Source organism: Euleptes europaea, chromosome 4 (genome assembly GCF_029931775.1).
Source record: "Euleptes europaea isolate rEulEur1 chromosome 4, rEulEur1.hap1, whole genome shotgun sequence".
Lineage (NCBI taxonomy): Eukaryota > Metazoa > Chordata > Lepidosauria > Squamata > Sphaerodactylidae > Euleptes > Euleptes europaea.
In genome coordinates this window covers 12,420,282-12,448,073 of record NC_079315.1, presented here as the reverse complement: position 1 = coordinate 12,448,073, position 27,792 = coordinate 12,420,282, and positions in this window count along the sequence as shown.

Here is a 27,792-nt window from a genome sequence, read left to right as displayed (position 1 = left end):
TGTCCTTGTGGTGACCACCTTGTGGTGACTGTCATGTCTCATGTGACCCTAATATACATTAGCTAAGGTAGCATAGGGTGCAACTAGGGTTGCCAAGCTCCAGTAGCTTAAGTAAAATAGGATGACCTATGCTGAGCTAACAGAAGTTAGGGAAACAAAAAGCACATGGGCTCAATTCAAATATACAGTATATTACTGCAGTTAATATTCATAATAAACACAAACAAGTAGAAGAAACAATATGTGTTACTAGTCACACTAGAAAATCAACAGAATAACTAATAAGCAAACAAGATGTTGAAGGCACATCCATCAAGGTTACGCAAAGAAAAAAAAGCAAGTCCAACCAAAGGCTTAAAAAACAAAAGCTACAGTCCTTGTGAAAAGGAGAGATCCAGAGCTATAATCCGTCTATAAAGTAACTAGAAGGCTGCAAGAGCCACAAACCATAAGGTTTGTCTGTAAGGTTACTCACAAGGCGGCGAAAGCTGCGAGCCGGGTCCATAAATTTACTCATGAGGAGGCATGTGTTGTGAGCCACGTCTGTAAGGTTACTCACGAGGCTGCAAGAGCCGTGCCTGGCAGGGAGGCCGAAACGTTTGGAAGTCACTCTCAGCGTGGTGCAGCAGCTTAGGAAGGACATGGAGGGCAAAGGGTTTGTAGACAGGAACTCTCAGGATAGTGATGAACTGTAGAACAAAATCTCCCGGCTGGAGAAAAATGGTAGGGATGGGACACTCCTGGTCACCGGGAATAGCACCAAAGGAAATGAAAAGAAGAACACAGGAAACGTGGTCCAACTGACGCTACCTCTACGTTGGTAGGGGTTTCGATACTTCTTCAATAAATTGGTCTTCCTTCTATATTTTATGATTTATAAGGGCGAATTTGCCCAAAAAATGTTGTTTGGGCATAAAGCCTCAGAAATGCTGATTTAATTTTATCCCATTGGTTCTGGTCCTACCTTCTGTGGAAACAGAAAACAACTCGGAACCCTCCTGTATATGACAGCCCTTCAAGTATTTGAAGAGGGTTATCATATCCCCTCTCAGTCTTCTCCTCTCCAGGCTAAAAATACCCAGCTCCTTCAACCTTTCCTCATAAGATTGGTCTCCAGACCCCTCACCATCTTTGTTGCCCTCCTCCTCCTCCTCCTCCTCCTCCTCTTCTTCTTGTGTTGTGTGATCAAACTAGCCAAGTCACAACAGTTTGTAATTTCTATAAAGTTCAGAACATCTGCGAGTGAAGTTATGCAATGGAGAAGGATGCTTGAATAAAAGTATCCAGAAGTCACTGCTGTTCAGTGGCAGAATAATAGTGAACTAAGCAAGCAGAAGAAGTATTTTATTGTCTCAAAAAAGATCCAAGGAGGTTATCTACTGGGAATTTCTCCTAACTGAAATAATTCCACGAGGCTTGCAAAGGAAAGCTTCTCACAGGGTTTTCAGGCTGCTTCTCCCACAAAAGAAGGTTGGGGGGAGGTTTTTTTAAGATGGTGTCTTCCTCAGATGGCATTTTAAATTTGGCATCATCCTGACCCGCGCCTGTTTCAGTTTGGGATTAAGTAATATCAGGATAATGGCGTGTCCAAAGAGTATAGAGCACTCACATTGTGAAAAAACAGACATTTGAGCAGCATCCTTCGTTCTCCAGGTCAGCGTTGTTTGTAAAGTGGTCGCCGCAAAACCAAACAAGTACAGAATAGCGAAGGGAACCAGAGCTTTGAGGGCAGTCAAGTGAACCTTGGTGTTGAGATCGCTGGTGCAGACTCCGTGGCGTTGCAAATGTCTCATGTGCTTCCAGAGAGAGATTATTAAGAAGATGATGGAGAGTACAAATAATGCCATGGGGATGCAATTTTGGACAATGCTTAGAATGCAGAGCCTTTCATTTCAGGTAGGCTGTATAATTCCTGACTCATTGCTGTTGCTTACAAGTGATTTGTATGGGTTGTAAATGGAAGAGCCAGTTTTCAAAGCTGTGACAGTAATAATAGTCATAAAAGCAGAGAGGACCACTGAGCCCAGAAGCAGCCATGGTACCAGTCTAGAGAGACTTCACTTCACCTGGAAGAAAATGGGGTGGGAGAAGATGGCGATCTTCATTAAGTACCAAACACCGAGACAAGCAGCAAACCAAAGGTTGACACTGTTTGTAAATGCCCACATGATGGTAAACATTAAATGTACATGATCCAACGCATAGGTGCTTAGAAAAAAGGAAACCATAGTCACACCTAGAATCACTGCTGCCAGCCAAGCCAGTCTGGCCAAGCTAAGACAGGTCAGGATCAGATCATAGGGCTTTCGATTCGGTTTGTCCTGAACTGAAAAACAGCCGAATTTCCCCTGATTCGGCGATTTTTAGTTCGGATGTAACCGAACTCAAAAAAGGCGGGAGCCGAATTCAGCGAATTCGGGGTGTTTGGTGGATAAATTCAGCAAATTCGGGGTTCAGCGCAGCAGCATAACCGTCAGTTAGTAAACAGCATTCTCCTGCAGCCAGTCTGTGGCCAAGCTGGGTCTTCTTCTGGCCAATCAGTTTGAGCGATTTAGTGCATGAGCCCAGCTACTGCGCTGCCTGGGAAAAGAAAGAGTATCTGTTTGTGCATGAGAGAGAAATCCCCGTGGGGGGTGCTTGTGCACATTCGCTCCTTTCCGTGGCTACAGGGGGCGCATTTTTGGGGGTAGAGACCACAAACTTTCAGCGGAGCTTCAAAGGACCCTTCTTGCAAGACCCCCCAAGTTTTGTAAACATTGGGTCAGGGGGTCTCTAGATATGGGGCCCAAAAGGGGTCCTCCTCTTAATGTGCATTTTTATTCCATTAAAAGCACACATTCACTCCTTTCCGTGGCTGCAGGGGGTGCATTTTTGGGGTTAGAGACCCCAAACTTTCAGCAGAGCTTCAAAGGACCCTTCTTGCAAGACCCCCCAAGTTTTGTAAACATTGGGTCAGGGGATCCTGAGATATGGGGTCCCCCCTTTTCCCTATTGGGATGAATGGGATCAGCCAATCCTGTGTGCATCTCGAGAGCGGCAAATCCAAGGCAAAACCTCCCGTGCTTAAATGGAATCATATTGGATTATCCAGTCATCCCAGTCCCTTCTGATGGAACAGAAGACGTCCACAGTAAGACCCCTTTTGGGGCTTTAATCTATAATTTTTCTCCTGTGTGTGTGTGTGTGTGGGGGGGAAGTAGAGTCTGTGTGTGTGGGGGGAGGGAGCAGTTTCTGTGGGTGGGGGGGAAGCCAAAGGGGGCTTTCGCCCATTCTGTCTGGGGTGTGTGTGCCTTCTCGAGTCTCTCTCTCTCCCTGGTTTGAGGGGGGGGGCTTCAGTTGTGTGTCCTCAGGTTTTCCCTCATTCATAAGATCGGTTAGGTCTATTTTGATGCTTGCTCAAAAATTGTTTTCAAATTGTGACTTAAAGAATGCATTTGCCTGGTCCCGAGTCCGATGCAAAAGGGGAAATTCAACCCCCTCCTGCTCCTGATGCTTAGCTAGCATGCCTCTGTCCCTTTCCATGGTTTGCAAACTCCCAGGCATCAGGTGTTTCAAGTCAAGTTTATTTAAAACAGTCATAGACCAGAATATAATCTCGTCAAATCTCAGAAGCTAAGCAGGGTCAGCCCTGGTTACTATTTGGATGGGAGACCACCAAGGAATACCAGGGTTGCAATGCAGAGGAAGGCACTGGCAAACCACCTCTGTTAGTCTCTTGCCATGAAAACCCCAAAAGGGGTCGCCATAAGTCAGCTGCGACTTGATGGCACTTTACACACACAAAATAGCTTACATACTACCAATATACATCTTATTAAAATACGAATTTACATAAGGCATCTTTATACGCCACTCCGCCTTTTCTTAATTTTAAGAACCAGCCAACCAAATTTGGCAACTTTACAGGTAATCTCCTGCTGCCTATCCGATAGCAGGATTGAAAGAAGAGACCTTCTATTTTCATGAGGGTAACATGCAATTATAGGCACAATCAGGGATTCTCTAATCTGCCTATATATTCTACACTCAAAAAGAATATGTTCTAAAGTCTCTACAGAGCCATCATTGCACTCACATAGACAACTTCCATATGGCACGCCTCTATATCTTCCCTCTAGAACAGCTGTGGGTAGCATGTTATATCTTAACAAGGTAAAAATCCTCCTATATTCCTGGTTATCCAATAACTTAATATATGGCATCATGACCACCCTATTCAATCCACTTATATCATAAAGAGGGCTCCTTAGCCTATTCATATCGTGCTGTCTTTCGACATCCAATATACGGAGTTTAACAATTTCTCTTGCCTGAGCATAGTCATTTGTTTTGTAAAGTTGTTTCGACAGGCCATAGTAGCTCAGTTTTTGCTCAATCATCTTACTCCAAGGGGAGACAAAGGTGTCTGCCAGGGTGAGTGAAACAAGTCGTCCAGGGAAGTAAATCAGCTTAAGCCAGTAAAAAATGGCAGCAATCCAAACTCTAGCCTCGACCGTAACCATTCCAACCTCCAGTCGAATGGCAGCATTTGACAGTCCAGTAGATACTTGGAGAATATTTCTTAAAAATTTAGATTGAGTTTTTTCAAGCAACATCTTATTTGCCATTATACAGAGTGGGGCTCCATATAATAATTGAGCCAAGGATTTCATATTAAAAAGCTTAATAGCAGCCGTCACATTCCTACCCCCCTTAGACCAATAAAATCTTTGAATAGCCCCCGCACTCATCTGAGCATTCAGTGAGACATGGGCTAAGTGGGCATTCTTTGAACCAGACTCTTGTAAAGTTACACCTAGATATTTATAGGTATGTACCTGTTCTATCGGGGTAGTGTCTATATGCCATGAGTGGTTTTTTTGGCCTCTTAGCAAAGGCCATTATTTTTGTTTTTGAATAATTGATCTCCATGCAGTTCTCCTTACAGTACTGGTTAAATGCATGGAGGGCCCTTCTGAGACCAATGGGAGTTCTAGATAATATTACTGTATCATCAGCATAAAGAAGAAGATGTAGGTGTTTGTCAGCTAACTTAGGGGGATGAAACGCTGGACTTCTCAAATAATCCACAAGATCATTAATGTAGAAGTTAAACAGTAAGGGAGCCAATATACAGCCTTGTTTCACTCCCTTTAGTGTTCCTATTTCCTTGGTCAGCTGACCCTGGGGATTACATCTTATTTTAATAGAGGTGTTTTCATGTAGGGCTCTAATCAGAAATAACAGTCGCCTATCTATATTGGTTGCTTCCAGTTTTTCCCATAGGATGATTCTAGACACAGAATCCAAAGCTGACTTAAGATCAATAAATGCTGTATATAGGGAGACCGTTGATTTAGAGGAGTATTTAGCTATTAAATGCTCCATAATCATACAATGGTCCAAGCATGAGCGACCCTCTCTAAATCCGGCTTGTTCTTCTGAAAGGCAATTTTCCTGGTCTAACCAATCTCTAAATTTCCATTGCAGATGTCTTGCGTACAACTTACTAATTATGTTTAATAGACTGATAGGTCTATAATTGGCTGGGTTTTCTTTGCAACCTTTCTCATAAATAGGGACAATTATTGCTAGGCCCCAATCAGGAGGGATCCTACCTGTTCTATCAACTGCAGTGAATAGTGCGGCCAGGAGGGGTGTCCACCATTCCACATTCCTTTTAATTAGGTCTGCAGAGATTAAGTCACTTCCCGGAGCTTTACCGTTCTTAAGTGTACCTATAAGATTCCTCACCTCTGCATATTGCACAGGGGGCCAGCATGGGACACTATTCAAGTTCTCAGTGGAGGGGGCTGGACTCTCCAAGCTAGAGTAGAGGGATCTAAAATGTTTTTCCCATGCTTCAGGTAGAATAGTATTATTGAACGCCATAGTGGAATTGGTTAGACGGCTCGAGGTCAAGGACCAAAATAACGATGAGTTTTTATCCCTTATTGCTTGTGTTAACTGTTGCCAAGCTAACTCCATTGACTCCTTTTTTTCCTTACAGATGAGGGCTTTATAATGAGACTTTAAGCTCTTCATTACCCCCATCAAGGCCTCATTCTCACTACATCGATATTTAATATAGGTGGCACTAAGGGCCCTCTTGGCTTCCCTGCATTCACTGTCAAACCAGGTTTTGAAGTGTACATTTATCCTCTTTTTAAGTATATAGTTGGGCTTAGTAATCACTTTGTATATTTCATCCGTTATCTGTTCATAGCATTCTAGCTGTGTGTCAATGTTTTCATCATCTAGTAATCTCTGAGCTAAGGCATTTAGAGGACCTGATTGAAGGAGTTCTTTAATACTTTTATCAGTTCTATCATTCCACCTGACTCTACAGTGTTTTCTCTCGTAAGTAAGGATCTCTTTGTGTGTTTCTATAATGCGCAGGTTAATATCTGGGGATTCAAACATCATGATAAGTGGTAAGTGATCACTATCATAAAAAGAGGATTCAACAGCTTGGACAAAGTTGTCAGATACCATAATATAATCTATAACACTCTTCCTAGTTCCTGAACAATAAGTAAATTCCGCCGGATAGTCGTTAGGGTATGAGCCATTTAAAATTAAAAAATTGCAGCTGTTTGCCATCTGTGTCATCCTGTATCCGGCATAATTTGATTTTAAATCTTTGGAGGATCTAGGAAATGGAAGAACTGGATTCCTAATTTCAGGAAAGCAAACCTTGTATTTCATGTGTAAGCTATTGTCATCCCTTCCCACCCTGGCATTAAAGTCCCCACCAATGATCACATAAGTTGTCGAATTGATCTTTATAAGATGTCCTATGTAAGCCTCAAGCCCCTTCCATACAGTCTCAATTTGAGATTTAGTTTTAAAAGGGGGACAGTATATATTAATAATTAAATAAGATATCTGCTTATAAAATATGACCACAGCCATAGCAAGCTTCAAGTAAGGAGCTAAAACTTCAACTCTAATATTCAGGGCTGTGGAAACTAAAATCCCCAAACCCCCTTTTGCTCTACCATGAGGGGAGGGATCAGCTGCTAAATTGTATGCTTTAAAACCATTAAGTATTGGAGTATGTAAACACCAGGTCTCTTGTAGCTAGCTAGACTAAACGCTTTTCCATCGGCAGTTCTATTCGGGAGATTTAATGGTCCCCCTTTGGAAAAGAGAATTTGTAGCTGTGGCTTAAACCAGATAGACTCCATTTATCATATTTTATTGGAATGTGAAATGCTAGCGGACCTACGTACTAAATTTTTAATGCCATCAATTTTGGATAGGAACTCTCCCCCCCACTCTCTGATCAGACTTTTACTGAACGGGTATGATCCAGAAACTACAGAAATAGTAGCCATGTTTTTGAAGCAAGCTTTAATGATAAAAATCAAACAAAAAATATAATAGCTGCTATTCCGGTTACTTGTAGAAACTAGTTTTCTATATATACCTTATATCCACTGTACTCCGGCATACCTCATTTTATTCATATCTATTGCTACAGATTGCGATATTGATGTTTTATCATTTGCCAAATTCTGGAATACCTTGTACAATTTGTTATGCCAATAAAGGTTTTTGAATTTGAATTTGAATTTACAAGTATAAAATCAAGTTTAGTTAAAAAATTATATGTATCCTGATCCCTAATCCTTGCCTCCCAACCCATAACATTCCAGGAGACCAATGAAAGAGTCTGTGGTGCAGTTCCAGAGTTCAGTAGTAATGCCCCATCCAGTCAGTCCGCAGATATCATATCCAGTTGTCCAGACGAGTCTATGTATATTGAACCATTTTTACCAACACACCAGTTCATAACAGCATTTATGGGATGTATCGAAGGTAATTCAATTTCATCCCTCTGCTGAGGCTCAATACACGCCTTTCCCTTATTAAAATGCGGGGAGATGATTGGGAGCACTGGTCGGTAGGAGCACTGCAGGATGTCCTCAGTTGATTGGAGATCAGTCTGGTTCACAGGCACATCCCCCGTTTTCAATAGATTACTCCTAAACTCATCCAGCCCGTTAATGATATCCTCTTGATCAGCTCTTGAGAGAGCGGGAAAGATATTGAGTATTTCCTCTTCCATCATGTTGTTAAGCTCCTTACAATCCAGACTGGTATGAGATACTGGAGATTTCTCTTCAATAGGGTTTTTATCCATCTCTGCCTGGGTAGTGTGGTTTCTCTCAGCTGGAATAGGCACCAAGGCCAAATCCTGCTGAAGCATTCCCATCTCAAAATCCCATTTCTTTCTCCCACAAACAGTCTGCTGGTTTGGGAGGAGGGGAGTAATCAGTAAGTTAGAAAAGGCTCTTACTGGAAAAATTCCTTTACTATTCAGCATATCCTTTTGTCTCAGCAACGTTGAGGGAATTCTTGAACTCTTGAAGGTCAGCATAATCCTCTGGGCCTGATTCCAGTTGCTTACAGTTTCAGCCTGAGTAATGTCTATATTGGGGCCACTCATACTGAGCAACTCACTCAGATGTTTGGTGGCCAGGTATTTAGAATTCCATGGTGGCAAGTACCCTCTGTATTTGTAAACTGTTAAGCAAATCTTATGAGGTTGAAGAATCAGTAGTTGTTGGCAATTTTTGCATTGCTGTTTCCTCTCAATTTCCCTCTTTGCTGACTCTTCAGGAGCCCTACTTACAGTTGCTGAGGTAAGGGGTGAAAGCCAAGGATAATTAGAGTGTTCCTTATGTTTCGATAGAGTCTGCATCTTATCAGTTAGCAATTGTACCATTTGCATAAGCTTTTTTAAATCAGCTGTGATGTTACCAAGATGGGCAAAAATAATAACTGTTTTAGCCGTTAATTCAGAAAGTTTCAGAATAGTCCCAGTCAATTACGTTAAATTGCTATCTTGGAATATCTCTGGCTGGAACAGTAAAGTACAAGACTCTGATTTTATTAACTATATTAGACAATATGATTGTATTTGCTTACAGGAAACTTGGACGACTGGAAATGTTAATTTAAATGGGTTCTTCTCCCTAACCTTGCCTGCATATAAAGAAAATGCAAAGGGCCGATGCAAGGCTGGCCTAGCTATTTTAATTAAGCAAAATCTTTTTTCTAGGTTTGTCTTACTCGATACCTGTAATTGCGCTGCCCAAGCTGTTTTACTCTACGATCCCTCTCCCTTTCTCATTTTAATCAACATTTACCTCCCCTCTACTGAAAATGAAAAATACTTAGAGTCAAACTGGTTTAATCTTACAAATTTTGTTGCCAAAATTATCCAAAAATTTCCGTCGATTCCAATTGTCCTTCTAGGGGATTTTAATGCTAGGATTGGCCACGATAATCGGAGTTGGGCCCTTTTTGTTGATTTAGATGACATTGAGCCCGCACCTCCGCAGCTCGGTTTTCTTCACCAATCTCAAGACTCTTGTTTTAATAAAGCTGGTCGCAAATTAATTGAATTCTGTATTGAACTTAATATGATAACGCTAAATGGACTCCGTCAGTTTCCAGCTTCCCAGTATTTCACGTTTAACTCGTGGCAAGGGAGAAGCGTCATCGACTATGGAATTTGTTCCCCCAAATTTTTAGACTTAGTCAAATCTGTTAACATTGATTTTCGTTCTGAAAGTGATCACCTTCCAATTTTAATTTCCTGGATGCGCCTGTCTGATAATGCTGTCTTGCAAGAACCCATCTCTGTATCACAGGCAACTTTAGGCCTGAAAAGAATTAAGTGGTCTGACTCTCGGGTGCGTACTTTCTTCACCCTTTTTCAATCTAAGGAAATGCTTGCCCTTAAATCAACGATTCTGAACTCTGACTCGCATACTGAGACTTTATCAGCCCCCTCCCAGATCGAAGTCCATTGCTTTTCATTGGCCGAACCTTGCCAGACCAATCCTACCAAGCCGGTTTCATGGTTTGACAAGGAATGTTTAGCCCATAAAAGGCAACTAAGATCTCTGTTTAGGAAAATTAGTATGAATGCTGCCTTTGATAGATTTGACGACTACCTTACACACAGAAAGTTGTATGCAAACTTGGTCACAGAAAAAAAGAAAACCCACTTCTGACAAAGATGGTCACATCTTCTTGTGTCCCTTAAGTCCCATGATAGTAAGACTTTTTGGAAAGCAATGGTAACCTCAGCTAATAACAACCCTTCACCTGAAATTAGTATCCCACCCCAAATCTGGGTTGAACATTTTACTAAGCTATTTCACTCTCACTCCAATTTTAGGCTCAACCCTGATGAAATTATCCCCTCAGATTACCCTAGATGGCCAGCGGTTGAGGTTGAAGAAGTCATTGATCTGATAAGTAGCATGAAATCAGGCAAAGCCCCAGGTCCGGACGGTCTCCCTGCAGAGCTGTTTAAGGAATTCTCAGATTGGTGGGCCCCACTTCTTGCCAAATTATTTACCTCCATTGATTTATATGGTATTCTCCCTAACTCCTGGTTAAATTCAATCATAATTCCTATTTATAAGAAAGGTGACCCAACCCTACCTGAAAATTTTCGGCCCATTAGCCTTTTATCAATCTTAGGCAAACTGTATGCGAAGCACTTGGAGCAGCGTCTCCTTAGATAGGTAAAGGACAATGCCATCATCGGCCCTGAGCAAATTGGCTTCTCCAAAAATAAATCAACTTTGGATCACTGTCTGATCCTGGCCACTCTTGCAGAAAAGTACATGAAACTGGGCAGTAAGAAACTCTACGTCGCCTTTATTGACTTAAAGACTGCATTTGACTCGATCAACAGAGACATTCTCTGGTCTAAGCTGTTGAATTTAGGAATTGATCTGCGTCTTTTATTCCTTTTAAAGAAACTACACTCATCCACAACGAGCCAAGTTAAATTTTCCTCAAACGGCAGCCTCACTGATAAAATTCCATTAAATAAAGGTGTGAAGCAAGGTTGCATTCTTGCTCCCCTTCTTTTTAATTTGTTTCTGTCAGACTTGGCTTGTTTTTTAGACCCTATCAATGGACATCCGCCAAAATTAGGTGGCAAAACAATCCCTATCTTATTATATGCCGACGATACTGCCATTTTATCCTATACCAAAATTGGACTCAAACGCTATTTAGTAGCTTTTGAGAAATATTGCCAGCTAAATTTTCTCAAAATAAATTATTCTAAGTCCAATGTTTTAGTCTTTTCTAAGAAGTGGTCGCCCTCCAGCTGGCGCATTGGGAAGGCCAAAATCCAACAGGTTAAGAGTTTTAAATATCTGGGCATTTCTTTTAATTATAATTGTAAATGGGCAGTACACAGAAGTAGAATCACTAAATTAGGGAAAATATCTGCGAGTCAATTGAAGTCCTTTTTCTTTTATAAGGGCAACCAATACATCCCTGCCACAATTAAGGTGTTTAACTCTAAAATTTTACCCCAGGTCTTGTATGGTATCCCTATCTGGGTAAATGCTTTTAATCGCGATTTAGAATCTCTTCAAGCCAATTTTTTTAGACAGATTTTGGGTTTCCCTCGTTGTGTGTCCTATTATGCAATCATTTCTGAACTAGGCCAAAACCTGTGCGAAACCAAGGCCTGGTTATTAACTGTTCGTTACTGGCTTAAAGTATATTTTAGAGCGGAGCATGGTTCTCTTTTATCTCTATTATTAAAAGAACTTCATAATACATCCTGGGACAACTTGATATTGACTAAAATAAGATCAATGGAGTCTCTCTTGATGACTTGGTTCCATTTACAGAGGCGCACATTTTTAAAATAATCAAACATCGTCTTTTAGATATAGAGTTACAATGGTTGCATCCTACTCAACCTTTTGTCTGCTCCTCAGCAATGTTGTGCCTTTTGAATAAAACAGACAGTATTCCCCATTATTTTTATAATTTGGATATACCTACTCTCCGTAGAGCTTTCTCTCTTGCCAGGGTCAATGCCTTCCCATCTAGGATACTGTATGGAAGGTTCCATCAAATCCCAATTCATGAACGGACTTGCCCCTGTAATTCAAATTCCTTGGATACAATTGAACATATTTTATGTGATTGCCCTCTATATGAAACACCTTGTAGAAAATGGTTAAAAAACTGGTTACATCCCAAGTTTTACCTGTCTAATAAAGTTAAATGTCAATTTTTAATGAATGATTCAGTTCCAGAGGTTACTGTGGATGTCGCCAATTTTTTAGTAGAAGTGCTAAATGTCCAAAAACGTATAACCTCTGATATCTGATGTTACTGGCTATGATTTTATCTTATCGGTTTTAAGATTTATGACCATTGTTCGTATCAATTGTAACAATTTATATGCCATTAAAGGTTTATGAAAAAAGTTTCAGAATAACTTCGGCCTGTTCCATCTGCTCTTCATTCTTATCTGAATCCTTAAAGGGAACAGCTGAGTTATTTACATCTTCATCTACACCAACACTGTCCTCCTCATTTATGTTGACTTCCAGAGGAAGTCTGTTTGCTGGCAGGAGGAGAGGATATTTCCTCCTGTTCCCTTGGGCGTTTCCCACCTCCCATATTAAACTCGATAAGAGTTTAAGTCCATCCAACCAAAACACAAATGCAGAAGCTGTCTAACTCTCCCAGCAGTGTTATGCAGAAATAGTCCAGGTGGCATGAATAAGGGATAAGGAGAAAGAAAATATTGTTTTACTTGCAGAGCATAAGACTGCAGCTACTATCCGGTCGCCATCTTGGCTCACTCCTCCACATCAGGTGTTGCTTTGCATGGTTGCAAATGTGTTGCTTTTCATGGTTGTGTTGCTTTGCATGGTTTGCAAACTTCTTCTGTCCCTTTCCATGGTTTGCAAACTCCCAGGCGTCAGGTGTTGCTTTGCATGGTTGCAAACGTGATGGTTTGCATGGTTGTGTTGCTTTTCATGGTTTGCAAACTTCTTCGCACCTGCCCTGCCCTTGCTCCCCGCAGCTCAGCTGTTTGTTGGGGCTGGGAGCTTTGAGTGGGCGGCAAGCTTTGCAAATGCACATTACGGAGGGGGGACCCCTTTCGGGGCCCATATCTCAGCCCCCGCTGATCCAATCTTTACAAAACTTGGGGGTTATTGCAAGAAGGGTCCTTTGAAGCTACGCTGAAAGTTTGGGACCTCTACCCCCCAAAATGCCCCCCGGAGCCGCGGAAAGGTGCGGTTGTGATTTTAATGGCTTCATTCGGCCAAATTTTTCCCCGAACTCCGGACCTCATGCCGAATTGCATGGACCCGAAGCGGGGGAGTTTGGACTTCGGCATTTCCCGAATAAAAACAGGCTGAATTTTGCCGAATCTGAATTTTACCGAATTTTTTTTTTCAACAGCCCTATCAGATCAGTCATGGAGAGTTTCCTGCTTCTCAGCCAGTCAATGACATTGGTGAGGACAATAAATCCATTTGCTCCCATTCCAATGAGGGTTTCCATGATCAGAAGTGAAAAGCCGATTATTGACAATAAGGTGGACATCTTTCTGAGCACAAAGGAGAAGGAGTTCTCCCACTGTGAAGCTCACCTTTGTCAATGCTGTCCTTCAAGATCTATCACCACCATAGAGGATGACACCGAAACCTTATGTTTAGGAGCACAAAATCAGCTGGGGAGGCTGGAGCTATTCTGTGGAGGTGCTAAATACAACCTTTGCATCTGCCTTCACAAATGGTGATCTTCCAGGATTTGTTGACTTAAAACTAATATTTGCTCAATTCATAATGGTTCCAGCAATCGTCCGGAGACTGAGTTGCTGGCTGGGCCAGGGGAAGAGATCATGAGGCGATGGGGCAAGGGGAGCCCTCGGTCCGGAAAGGTTCCTCCAACCAGTTTGAACCTTGGGGAGAAGGTTCGGTGGACCAGTTTCCACTCTGGTCAGCTCCCCCTGAATAACAGGGGGCCCAATTTCCCAAGCGGCGCAGATCGCCGCGGGACCTTGCTGGCAAAGGAGGATCAGACGACGGAACAGGACGTGGCAGCTGGAGTGGCGGATACCGGGAGCAGAGGTGAGAAGCAGTCCAGGCGAAGGAGGCAGCGTGTAGGAGCTCCGAGTCGAGAAAAGAGGACGGGTGAGCTGAAATCATTAAAAGCTGATCACTGCTCCCGTTTACCCCTGGAAACCGGGGCTTGGGCGCTGCAGTGTGCGTGGGGCGCGCAAGAGCTGAATATGCGTCCAAAACGCATGGCCACGGCACAGTAGCCTTGGGGCGGTGCCCCCTTACACGGGGGTGGGCTGGAGCTGTCCACAGGTCCTGGGAGAGCTTGGTGCCAGGGCGCAGAGGGGCGCAAGAGAGGCCCGCGCCTCCAGCTGGCCAGGCTAGACCAACCCCACCCCGAAGGGGACGGAGGTTTCAGGTGGCAAATATGGCCTCGGCAACCCTGGCTGGGAGCGAAGCTACCCCCACCCGTGAGGAGGAGGCAAGCTTACAAGAGTTGTCAGCGGCTGTTGAACAGCTTGTGGAGCGAGTGGAGCATCTGAGCTCAACTCAGGGCACTGCTAGGGAGGTGGCAGGCCCCAGCAACAGGGGAGCGACCGAGGGGCACAGACAGAGTAGGGCCAGGGGCAGACGTAAAAGGTTGGCTTCATCTTCTGGATCATCAAGCCCTGCAAAGAAACGACGCCATTCGCATCAGAGACCAGGGACTTCGAGGAAGAGAGGGCGGTCAGGATGGCCTTCAAGGCAGGCACAGGGCGGCAGTTCCGAAGGTGAGACATCCTCAGGAGACGATTCTGGTTCCTGGGGGGAGGATTACTGGGCAACAGCTGCCAACATCCCGGGTCTCCCAGCCTGGGCACTGCGGCGCAGGACAGCCCGGGGGTCCCAGGAGGGGAACAAAGGGCCACGGGGGGGGGGTTGGGATGCAGGAGAGCTGGCTAAAGGTCTAGCTTTGCCGCCTTACTTTGGGGATGAGAAGGCCCCTCCAGGCATCCACCTCCCAAGGGACATGAGGGAAGATGTCTTAGATGGGTATTTTGTAGACCTCTTCGCTTTAATAAAACTAGAAGTTGAGGAGGGATGGAGGTCATACTCTTCATCAAAGGAGAAGAGAAAGGAAAAAGAACGACTGAGCAATATTGACGGGACATTTGACATGTGGCTTTCTGGATATACAATATTCATGGGGGTGGTAGCATCAGCCTACCTGGATAGGGGTTGGCATCTGGCCAATCACCTGGCCAATGTCTTGCGGGCTAGGGCCCTTGCGGGCAACTCAGCAGCTATCGAATATGACGAGGCCTTCAGGAGGAGAGCCTCGCAAAATGAGAAGGCAGGGTGGGACTTAATCAATGATAAGTTATAGTTGGTGCACGTGGGCCCTAACATAAAAGCAAAAGCTGACAATAACAAATGGAGCAGGTGGGGAGGGGCACGCAGGGAGACCACAAGGAAGGTCTGCTGGGATTTCAACCAAGGAAAATGCCAGTGGGCCAGGTGCCGCTTTGAACACGGGTGCGAAATGTGTTTTGGCCCCCACCCCAAAACCAACTGCACACGCACTGGGGCATCCTTTTGAGGGGGCAGGCCTTCCTCATCAGGAGCCCATAAGGAGGGAGGCCCCTCCAACAATGGGTCATCAGCTAAGCAATAATGGCAATGGGTTGGAGCTGGCGAACATGCCAATTAGGCTCCCAGCCCTTTCCTGCTGGCTAGCGGGTTACCCTGACAGGGAAGCAGCAAAATTTCTTTGGGAGGGGTTTACCAAGGGTTTCAGGATCCCCTTCTTTGGACCAAGGGTTCCTATGACGTCTGGCAACCTGAAATCAGCACAGGAGCTGCCAGAGGTAGCAGCGAAAAAAATTGCAAGAGAGTGCAAGGCTGGCAGGATGGCTGGCCCATTTGAGTCACCCCCATTTCCTAATTTAAGGATTTCACCATTAGGTGTTGTCCCCAAAAAATCCCCAGGGGAATACAGGCTCATTCACCACCTGTCCCATCCAAAAGGGGAGTCTGTAAATGATGCCATCCCACCAGAGCTTTGCACGGTAAAATACCAATGTTTTGATTACTCCATTGAAATAGTAAAAAAATGTGGACCAGGTGCCCTTATGGCCAAGTGTGACGTGCAGTCCGCCTTCCGTTTGCTACCGGTCCACCCTTCAGACGTTTGCTTATTAGGCCTGCAGTTCCAAGGCAAAATTTACATTGATAAGGCAATGTCCATGGGGTGCTCAGTGGCTTGCGTAGCATTTGAAACTTTCAGCACCTTCTTGGAATGGGTCATCAAGCACAGGACAGGGCTTCAGCATGTCATGCACTACCTAGACAATTTCTTACTGGCAGGCCTGGCAAGGTCTGAAATTTGATACACCTTGCTTTCACTGGCCACAGAGCTAGGGGTCCCCTGGGCAGCTGACAAAACAGAAGGGCCCACCAGCAAATTAACATGTTTAGGGATAGAAATTGACACAGTTGCTGGCGCCTCCCGGCTGCCAGAGGAAAAACTGCTGGCTTTGCAGGCCCTGCTGTCCCTACTATTGCAAAAACCGAACTGTACATTAAGGGAATTACAGTCCATCATTGGGCACCTGAACTTCGCCTGTAAGGTGGTGGTGCCGGGCAGAGCGTTCTGCTCAAGGCTGGCCAGGGGCACTGCAGGAATCCAGGCACCACACCATCGCATACGTGTGGCCAGAGAAATGAAGGAGGACGCCAGGACCTGGCTCCAATTCTTAGGCAATTTCAATGGTACTGCGCTGTGGAGAGATCGCTCGACAGTAGGCCAAGAGCTGCAGGTCCAGTCTGATGCCTCAGGGAGCATCGGTTTTGGGATTTATTTCAGAGGAAAGTGGTGCTCACAGCCTTGGCCAACCCAGTGGGCGGATACAGCATTGGTGAGGGACCTCATCTTCTTAGAACTGTTCCCAATTGTGGTAGCAGTGGTAATTTGGCAGGACCATTTCAGGGACAAAAGCATCCAGTTCTGGTGCGATAACCAGGCAGTCATGCACGTAGTAAACCAGCAATCTTCCAAATCCAGCAGGGTAATGCGCTTGGTACGGCGTCTGATGTTGACATGTTTATCAGCTAACATTGCCTTTACAGTAGTAGAAAAGAGCAAGAGTCCAGTAGCACCTTAAAGACTAACAAAAATAGTCTGCAGACAGACTAATACGGATACCCACTGTGAATTGTCTTTATAGCTTGGCATGTCCCGGGCCTGGATAATAGCATCGCGGATTCTCTGTCCCGCCTTCAGCAGGACAGGTTCCGAGCATTGGCACTGGAGGCGATAGGGAGGGCCATGGGCTCTCACCTTGCCATTTGGCGGGAAAAAAGCATTTGGGCTGGATCCAGTTGGGGATAGGGGTTAGAGAACCCCAGCCCCGCTTTTGGGGTCCCACTAAAGCATGGGAAGCGGCATCCCATGAGCTAGGCCTAGTTGGGGATTCCCAGGCAGCAGCGGTTCCACCAAGTGGCGAACGCCCTGGTGAACCCTGGGCTGCCGCATAACAGCATTCCTCGCGGGACCACTGGGAGAAGGCTTTACACATCAAACCAAATCTGGGACGGTTGATGAAAAGATCCAGCCCATATTGCTAGGCCAATGTTTCACAGCTGTTAGCTGTTAAAGTTAAAGAAGAGTTGTGGCCAATTTCACCCACATATCAAACTCAAATTTCCAAATACTATATGTTGTGTTGTTAAACTTAAGAATACCTAAGCATGTTGTGTTTAAAATAAGTTATAAAGTTATTTGCCACTTACCTCGGTGTATACTGTGGTTTATCGCCTCTAGCTTCCCACGACATAGCCCTGGTCCAGCAACATCTATTATTATTTTTATGCATTTGAAAGGTCTCCCAGTTGTTTGATCTAATGCAGGGTTTCCCTACCTGTGGGTCAGACCCAAAAGTGGGTTTGCTTATTGAAAGAAGAAGCTCCAGGGCAGTGTATAACTTCTCCCAGCTACAGCCATCAGGTATGAATTTCATTCATAATCTCTAATTTGCACATGTTTTGCATAAGATAATAGAAACAGAAGTGAGCCTAATTATTGTCCAGTGATTTTAATCAATCATTCTTTTAAATGTGTATATAGTCAAAAGTTGTTACCAGTTCTGCATATAAAATCCCACATAGCAATATGGATGTTTCTGCCAGGATGCTTTGTGGGATTCAAAGCTACATTCAGCAAACGGTGGCACTTTCCTTTAATGCCAGATGCCTTCCACCAGTGGGACATGTCTTCTCCACTGAAGGAAGATTCCATACCCTGGTGGAAGGCTCCTAGCATCCGAAGAAAGCTCTACCATCAGCAGAAGGGAAGTTTTGGATCTGAACTTCCTTTCCAGTTCACCACATAGAATCTGAAATGGTTCTATTGTTCGTTCAAAATCCAAATTATATAAACAGGAGACCTGTGAGCCTTGCTTGCTGAGCTGGCATTCCACCGGCCAGCCAACCTGCTTGCCACACTGCCACCCTTCAGGTACAGAATAGGGGACCATCATTCTAGAATTAGAAACATGGTCATAGGCTCCCCTCTTGTGGAATACTTCATGAAGTGTAAACATGCAGACACAGATCTAAGATGTTTTGTAGTTGGTTCATTTGTTTAACACTGTTGCTCCCAATGGTCTTAATACAATGTGTGATTATACTAGTTTTCTGTAATATGACTTTAAGTAATGTATTCGGTTGAAGGTTTTGCTCACCTGCAACTCATGAGCACTTGTAACTCCTTAACTTGCAAGCCCCTTAAACTTTTAGTTCACTGAGCAGCTCACTGAGTGGTTCAAGGGAGAGCGCTGTAGGCACCCCCTGGTAAGTGTAGAATCTAAAGTTTCTTTATTTAACCTGTAATGTTTTCTTACAATGCAGCATGATGGCCGTATATTGTACCTTCTTAGCACTACAATCGAGGCAACTGTGGAGTATGAGAAGAAGTGCTGTTGGCACCTTCTGCACCATAGTGACGGCCACATCAAAATAAACAAGAGGCGACTGAAGAAAATGATTAAAACGGGAATTTACCAGAATCCCGCTTTGCTAGAATTGACTTTGTCTTGATGAGTCTCATCAGAACTGTTTTTGCTTTGATGAAGTTAGTGGCTATAATGGATGGATACTACGCCGATTTTATGCGACCTACTATTTTTGCCATACTGTATGGTTCTATATGTAACTATATGTATATGCTGTGTTGATACCTCTAGTTAAAGTTAGATGCACTTAGCTAGTTTCGATTTTGGATTTTATGTATTGAAATATTATTGCTTGTGGGATTAATGAATGTAGATACATGCATGTGTGCTGCATTATCGATATTTATTTGTGTATTGATTGATTGATTGATTGATTGATTGACTCATCTAATAGAACAGGGCTGGCCATAGCGACTGTAATTTTTTTTTGCTAACATCCAGTAGTATAGCTCAAGTCCTTTTTATCTTAACCTTATGCACTTATGCACTGTGAGGTTTTATTAAACAGCTTGCAAAAATAGACATGGGGAAGAAGAAGATATGCCGCCTTTCTCTACCTTTTAAGGAGAAACAAACTGGCTTACAATCTCCTTCCCTTTGTCTCCCCACAACAGGCACCTTGTGAGGTAGATGGGGCTGAGAGAGTTCTGAGGGAACTGTGACTAGCCCAAGGGCACCCAGCTGGCTTCATGTGTAGGAGCAGGGAAACAAGCCTGCTTCACCAGAATAGAGTCCACTGCTCATGTGGAGGAGTGGGGAATCGAAGCAGGTTTTCCAGTTTAGAATCCACCTCTTTTAACCACTACACCACACTGGCTCTGCAATATGAGGTGGAGACCATTCACTCAGGATTGCCGAATCTGAGCCCCCTGAGACAATGTTTGGTTCAACATGGCAGAAGGTATGCAGAGTCCTGGGAAACTGACTGTTCCCCAGTGTGAACAAGGCACCATGCCTGTCTTGTTGTTTATTTTGATCTAATCAAACAATCAAAGTCTAGTGAGTAACCATAAAGAACATAGTTGAGACTGATGTGAATCAAGCAGTTTATTGAAACAGTACAATACTAAAAGGCAGCATAGGAAGTAATTAGAAGAGGAATCAAAGTGAATGGTTAAATGGCCATACGATTGAATGAGAGCTACAGTTCTGTTTTTGCCTCCATACATGCCAATCTGCCCAATCTAATCTAAAGCCAAATTACAAAATTATTCTAGGTCCAGAAAGCATAGATGTCCACAGTAACCTTATGCAGAGGCCTTCCACAGGCAAAAGAGACGTTACTGTTCTTTTCTTGTAGTCATCTCTACAACGTGGCGTGGTGGTTAAGAGCAGTGGTTTGGAGTGGTAGACTCTGATCCGGAGAACCGGGTTTCATTCCCCACTCCTCCACATGAACGGCAGACACTAATCTGGTGAACTGGATTTGTTTCCCCACGCCGCCACATGAAAACAGCTGGGTGACCTTGGGCTAGTCACAGCTATCTCAACCCCACCTACCTCACAGGGTGTCTGTCGTGAAGAGGGGCAAGGAAGGTGATTGTAAGCCGGTTTGATTTTTCCTTCAGTGGTAGAGGAAGTCAGCATATAAAAACCAATCGCGACTGATTGGCCAGAAGAAGACCCAGCTTGGCCACAGATTGGCTGCAGGAGAATGCTGCTTACTAACTGACGGTTATGCTGCTGTGCTGAACCCCAAATTTGCCAAATTTATCCACCGAACACCCCGAATTCGCTGAATTCGGCTCCCTGTTTTCCCGCCTTTTTTGAGTTCGGTTACATCCGAACTAAAAACCGCCGAATCAGGGGAAATTCAGCTGTTTTTCGGTTCAGGACAAACCGAATCAGCCCTATGATCTGATCCTGACCTGTTTTACCTTGGAAAGACTGGCTTGGCTGGCAGTGGTGATGCTGGGTGTGACTATGGTTTCCTTTTTTCTAAGCACCTATGCATTGGATCATGTATATTTAATGTTTACCATCATGTGGGCATTTACAAACAGTGTCAACCTTTGGTTTGCTGTTTGTCTCGGTGTTTGGTACTTAATGAAGATCGCCATCTTCTCCCACCCCATTTTCCTGGGGATCGCCAGGTTCGGCGTCTGGACCGGGACTGGTGATAGGGCATGTAATTAGTGTCATGAAACTGGAGGGCTGGGGATATCCTTCCAATGGTGCAGATACCAGATGTATGAGGGGGAATCACTTTGTAAGCCTTGCGTCCACACAACAACCAAAGACCCCCTGGAAATATGGGCAGAACCTTTCCCTTTGCCACCCCTGTTGTGAAAAAACCTTCAGGATCCACAGCCATATGTATCCAGGCACTAATCAAAATACATGGGGAACCATTACCTGTGCGTGTTCCAAAAACTTTATGATTACATTCATAGTTAGTTATGTTCTTCTCAGTAAAGCTGGTCTGGTGGAGTGGCCAGATTGATGCAGTGTCAAGTGTTCACCTGCAAGCTGGGTAATTACCTAAGTGGGTGGTGTTATGTGAACTATTGCAGTGTCGGATGCAAATGGGGGCTATGTCAAGAATAGTTCCCCCTATAAAAGAGTGCCCCCCTAGTTTGATTCAAAAACACATGACGCAAAGTCCCCCGTTCCCACAACTTCTGCCATTCCGTGAGATTTAGGGGATGCACTCTCTCAGGAAAACCCTTCCTTTGGGAGATGGGCATATGACTACAGACCCAACAGTTCATTTTATTTACCATTGGGCTATTTCCCCAATTTTGACAACCATTTATTAGCCACCCATGGACCCATATCAGGACTTGCAAAAAACAAGCTTAAAAAAATCAAAAATATATATATAAATCAGCGTCCGTCGTCCAATCATCTTCAAGCGTGCATTGACTTGCCAGCTTCCGGTCTGTGGCAAGAGCAGGCTGGTCGTCACGTGTCCCGTATCCCCTGCCAACATGGCAGGCAGGGAATCAAGGGAGTCGAGTCAAACGGATGCGCAAGGGATGCTCTGGATTAAAATTGTTTACTTGCCAACTCTGGGTGAGCCTAGTCGCTCCCGGGGATGCTGGCTTGATACGAGAATGATGAACCCACGGCTTCACTTCAGCTACTTGGACTGCAGATGGGGTGGTAAGCAAAACCTGGTATGGACTTCTCCAACGGGGCCGAAGAGTTTCCTTCATCCACTCCTTCACCCACACCCAATCTCCAGGCTGCACGGTATGCAAAGCAGTATGGAACGCCACTGGAAGCCGTTCCTGGGTCCATCTGCGGAGAAAAGACAAAGAATTTCCCAGGGCCACTATTTGTTCTCGCAGTGTTAGATCTCCCACTTGCTGCAAATCCCCCCTTAGGCCCTGCATAATAGGGGGCGGTCGACCATACATCAGTTCAAAGGGAGACAAGCCCCAGTGACTGGGCATGCAGTGAATCCGGAAAAGAGCAATAGGGAGCAAAGAGGGCCAGTGTAGTCGGGTTTCATGGCAGAGCTTAGCAAACTGAGTCTTCAGAGTCCGGTTCATCCTCTCCACTTTCCCATAACTCTGGGGTCGATACGCAGTATGCAGATTCCAGGTAATGTCCAAAGCTCGGGCTAGGTTCTGAACTATGGCAGCTACGAATTCTTTCCCGTTATCTGATCCTATTGACACAGGTATCCCGTAGCGCGGCAGGAGGTGCTCCAATAATACTGTGAGGGTCTCTGTCTTTGTGTCTCTGCTTTCCATCACCTGCGGTGTTATCAGTGAACTCGTAAAAGCAGTTCACACCTTCTGGTCTCAGGCGCCAGGCCTGATGGCCCATGTATCTTCCCCCCCGCTGTTCTTCCTGCCAGTACTCCCTCAGGTCGGTGCGGCCTTGGAAGTGTGATAGCCGCACCAGACTTCCTGGGATCCGTCTGATGTTTTGTATTATGCCAAGCTTGTAACTTCCCATAACAATAAGTGTGAACCCCAGTGCCCCAGTGCCCTGGAGTCAATATATTCTGTAAACCCGTATAGCCCCTCACTTGCAACTTTCTACCTGTGCCTGTCTCATCTCCTGAAGGCTTCAATAAATCTATTGTTTCTGTATCCACGTCTGAGCAACTGATTTGGAGAAGCAAACTCAGAGAGGGGGATCTCTCACATTAAGTTGCAAGTCCTTGCCTCTCGGACTGCAGCTGTACCGCTTTGGACAGAATGTCAGCCGACGAGGACACCACCCCTAACCCCGATGCCCCCAAGGATCCGGACGAGCCGGAGAAGCCGGACCCGAAGGAGGAGGGAGCCAAGCCAAAGGAACCGAAGGGTCGCGCCCCCGACCAAGATCGGGACGGACGTCCCCGGGGGCTTACTTATTGGCTGGACTCTCCCAAGGGCTGGTCGCTCTCGCGGACTGCGGCGAAGGATCGCCGGTTGGCCTTCCCCAGCACGGGACTCGAAGGGGACCCGGCCCGCAAAGAGGCCCTCATGGAGGAAGAACGAAAGCAGTGGCAGGAAGACCGCCGGGCTATGCAGGAGCAGATGGAGATCATGCAACGCGTAATGGGTGAGGTGGCCACGACCCTAGATGCGCTGAAGTTGCAACCTCCAGCCGGTGCTCCCCCAGACGGGGCGCCGGTAGTTCCGCCCGCAACCCCTGCCCCCCCGGCCCGTCGGGACCTGAAAGTCACGTACGACGGGTCGGGAGACCAGTTGACCTTTTTTATGGTCCAAGTAGACATTTTTATGCGGGAACAAGGCCGAACCTTCGTTTCTGAGGAGTCCCGGGTGCAGTACGTGGCTTCCTTACTGCAAGGGGAGGCGGCTGCCTGGATGGTGTTGCAGTATGAACTCCGCTCGCCGGTGCTGCGAACCCTGGACGAGTTCATGGTAGCACTCCGAAACCGTTTTGAGGACCCGACTCTGGGTGAGCGGGCTAAAGCCTCCCTGATGCAACTGCGCCAAGGGACTAAGTCGGTGGCGCAGTATGCAAGTGAGTTCCAGTCACTGGCTAGCCGAATTCTGGACTGGAGTGAAGCTACCTTGGTACAATGTTTCAGGGAGGGTCTCAACCCAGACCTCCAACATTGGGCCTTCATGCAAGGGAACCCCCCGGATGTGGAAGGTTGGGTTCGCCATGCTGCTGACATCGAGAATCGCAAACAACTCCTGAACTTGTCCAAGCAACGGCTTGGGCGAGACCCCAGGCCCCGAGGTGACCGTGGCCGGGAACTCCGGCAAGGGGGCGGCGGGGGTCTCTCGGCCGCGGAACGCCGCAAGCGGTTCGAGGCCGGCGTCTGCCTGATCTGCGGGGGAAAGGGTCACTTTGCATCGCAATGCCCCTCTCGCTCAGGCCGTCCGACCCCCCCCCGCCAAACCCAGGCCGAGCCGACGAAACCGGCCGCCGACAGCCAGCCTCGCCGCAGAAGTGGACCACTGAGCCGGCGCTCCGGCGCACCCTCCGCTCTCCACGCGCGCCCCCAGGATGGGGCATCCGACTCTACGGTCCCATCGGGGTCCCGGATTACAAATACCGTCTTTGATTCGGACGGCTCCCCGGAGGCCACCACCCCGTCCCCCTCTTCCAGCGAGGAGGAAGAGTGGGAACAGCCGGCAAAAAACGCCGTCGGTCTGCTGTAGAGGGGGCTCCGCAGCAGACCGTCCCTATCGTTGTGCAAGGAGCTCCACCGATGGTAAGCGCCCAAGAGGACAATGTATTTGTGCGTGTTCATCTGTCCCTACCCAAAGGGGGTCCCCCGTTAGAGGTCCCCGCGTTGGTCGACTCGGGGTGTGCCCGCACCATGATAAATGAGGAAACTGCCAAGAAGTTGGGTGTCCGGCGCAAGCGGCTTCCGGGACCCCTCCGTTTTTCCCAAATGGACGGGAGTGACTTTAAACGGGGCCCTGTGACCCACAGAACTGCAGCCGTGATTATGTCCGTGGGGGAACATTGGGAACGGTTGTATTTCACCATCGCCCCTATTGTAACCCCTGTGGTGTTAGGGATGAACTGGTTAAGGGGACACAATCCCTCCATTGATTGGGTTAAACGGGTGCTTTCCTTCCCCGAAAACCCCTGTGGGTTGCATGACAAGGAACGGGTACTCAGAACTCCGGCCGCCGCACTGGTAGGGTCCCCCGCCCCAGTCTCTCCTCAATTACCCTCTGAGTACTCGCAGTTTACTGATGTTTTCGATGTTAGAGAGTGCGACGAACTGCCTCCCCACAGAGAAACGGACTGTGCCATCGAGATTGTAGGGGAAGGCAAACTGTCTAAGGGAAAGGTTTACCCCATGAGCCCTAGTGAAAAGACTGTATTGCGAGACTATCTGGATGTCAATCTGGCGAGGGGTTTCATACGCCCCTCCAAGGCTCCTTATTCAGCCCCAGCTTTCTTTGTAAAGAAAAAGACGGGAGATTTAAGACTGTGTATTGACTTTCGCAGACTGAACGCAGTCACCCAGTCTAATGCTTACCCCCTCCCTCTTATTCCTGACCTTCTAGCACAATTAAAGGAGGGCCGAATCTTCACCAAACTGGACTTGGTAGAAGCCTACCACCGCATTCGCATCAAAGAAGGAGACGAACCCAAAACGGCCTTTTCCAGTTGTTTTGGGATGTTTGAGTACCTGGTCATGCCGTTCGGACTTTCGGGGGCTCCGAGTGTCTTTATGCAATTAATTAATGAAGTTTTGCATGATTTACTGTTTCGGGGGGTGGTGGTATTTCTCGATGACATTCTTATTTACTCTGAGACCATGGAAGAACATGTGCGCCTAGTGCGAGAAGTGCTCCAGCGGCTGCGGGAGCACAAACTGTATGCTAAGGTGTCCAAGTGTGAATTCCACCAACCTTCTATTACATTTCTGGGGTATGTGATTTCCCACCAAGGGTTGGAAATGGACCCCGCCAAGGTCCAGGCGGTGCGGGACTGGGAAACCCCCACTACCCGCCGCCAACTTCAACAGTTTTTGGGGTTTGCCAACTTTTACCGGAATTTCATTCCCAACTTTGCCCAAGTTGCGCTTCCCCTCACTGCCCTGTTGCGTACCAAGGACAGGGGGGCTAGCGCCGCACTCCCCTCAGCCCGTCTGCAATGGTCTCCCCAGTGCCAGCAAGCTTTTGAACGTTTAAAGCTACTTTTTTCATCCGAACCCGTTTTGGCTCACCCGGATTGCACCAAGCCCTTCGTGGTGCAGGTGGATGCCTCGGATGTAGCCATGGGCGGGGCCCTATTGCAGAGGGATGAGGGGGGACGGTTGAGGCCATGCGCCTACTTCTCCAAGAAGTTTTCCCAGTCCGAAATCAACTGGGCCATTTGGGAGAAGGAGGCAGCAGCGGTCAAACATGCCCTTACCATATGGAGACACTTCTTGGAGGGGGCCGAGCTGCCGTTCGAAGTGTGCACAGATCACAAGAATCTTGAGGCTCTCAAGGGAGCTAGAAAACTCAATGCCAAACAAATTCGGTGGGCCCAATTTTTTGCAAAATTCCGGTTCACCCTCAAACATGTCCCTGGCAAAGAAAATGCCCTAGCTGATGCTTTGTCACGACTTCCCCAGTATCGCAACGATTTCGATCGCCCCGTCGACTCCCTGTTCACTCCCGAACAGCGAGGGGAAGTCCCTGGCTTGGCCGTCACCACCCGATCCCAAGCCCGCCAACCGGAGACCCCCCCTACGCTCAAAGGTATCCCGGAAGCATTCCAACAGCGACTCCGGGACGCCTCCTTACAGGAGGAGGAGCACCATCTCCTCCCCACGGGCTTGGAACGAACCAACACTTGGTGGGTGCAAGGGGGGAAACTATATGTCCCATCTTCCCTTCGCAAAGAAGTATTGGGACTTGTACATGGGGCCAGGCTAGCGGGTCATTTTGGTTTCATAAAAACGCTTCACCTGGTTCGAAGGCAATTCTGGTGGCCCGGTATGAGATCTGATGTAGAGTTGTATGTGCGCAGCTGCCCCACCTGCGCCACAGCCAAGAAACGGATGGGAAAACCCCCGGGGCTTCTCAAACCGCTTGAGAATCCCTCCCGTCCCTGGGAAGTCATCGCCATGGATTTTATCACCGACCTACCTCCAAGTCGGGGGAAAACGGTTCTCTGGGTTATCACAGACCTCTTTTCCAAACAGGTTCATTTCGTTCCATGTGCAGGTCTTCCTTCAGCCCAGGGCTTAGCTAAACTGTTCATCACGCACGTCCTCAGGCTACACTCGATCCCGAGGAAGGTCCTCTCCGACCGGGGGGTCCAGTTTGTTGCCAAATTCTGGCGGGCTTTCCTAAAGTTGATGGGAGTGGAGGAACAGGGCCTTTCTTCCGCCTATCACCCCCAAACGGATGGTCAAACGGAACGAGTAAATGCGGTAGTAGAATGTTATTTGCGTTGCTATGTAAATTTCCACCAGGACGACTGGGTCGACCTGCTGCCATTTGCCGAATATGCGTACAACAATGCGCCTCATTCCTCTACCGGCTTTAGTCCCTTCCAAGTTATATACGGGACGGATTTTGGCCCTTTCGGTTCTGCCCCCGTCTCGCCAGAGCTCCAGTCTACCCCTGATCTTCAGGAGTGGATTCAGGTGGTTAAATCCACCTGGCCATGGTTGCTCAAAAATCTGGAAAGGGCAAAAAGCAAGTACAAGGAACAAGCAGACAAACACCGGTCTCCGGGATGGGAACTCAAGGTGGGGGAGCAAGTCTATCTGTCCACCAAAAACCTCCGCTCTCTTCGCCCCTGCAAAAAACTGAGCGACCGTTATGTAGGACCTTTCCCCATTACCAGAGTAATCAACGAGGTTACCGTGGAACTGAGTCTCCCTAAGACTCTCAAGGGAGTTCATCCAGTCTTCCATATAAGCCTCCTCAAACCTTATGTAGCGGCTCCCCAGTTCCACCCCCCTCCCGCTCATGAGATTCCTACCGTAGTAGGAGGGGATACCCATTTGGAAATATCCAAGGTTTTAGATTCCAAATGGAAGAAAGGGAAACTGTTTTACTTTGTTCGCTGGAAAAACCTTGGCTCCG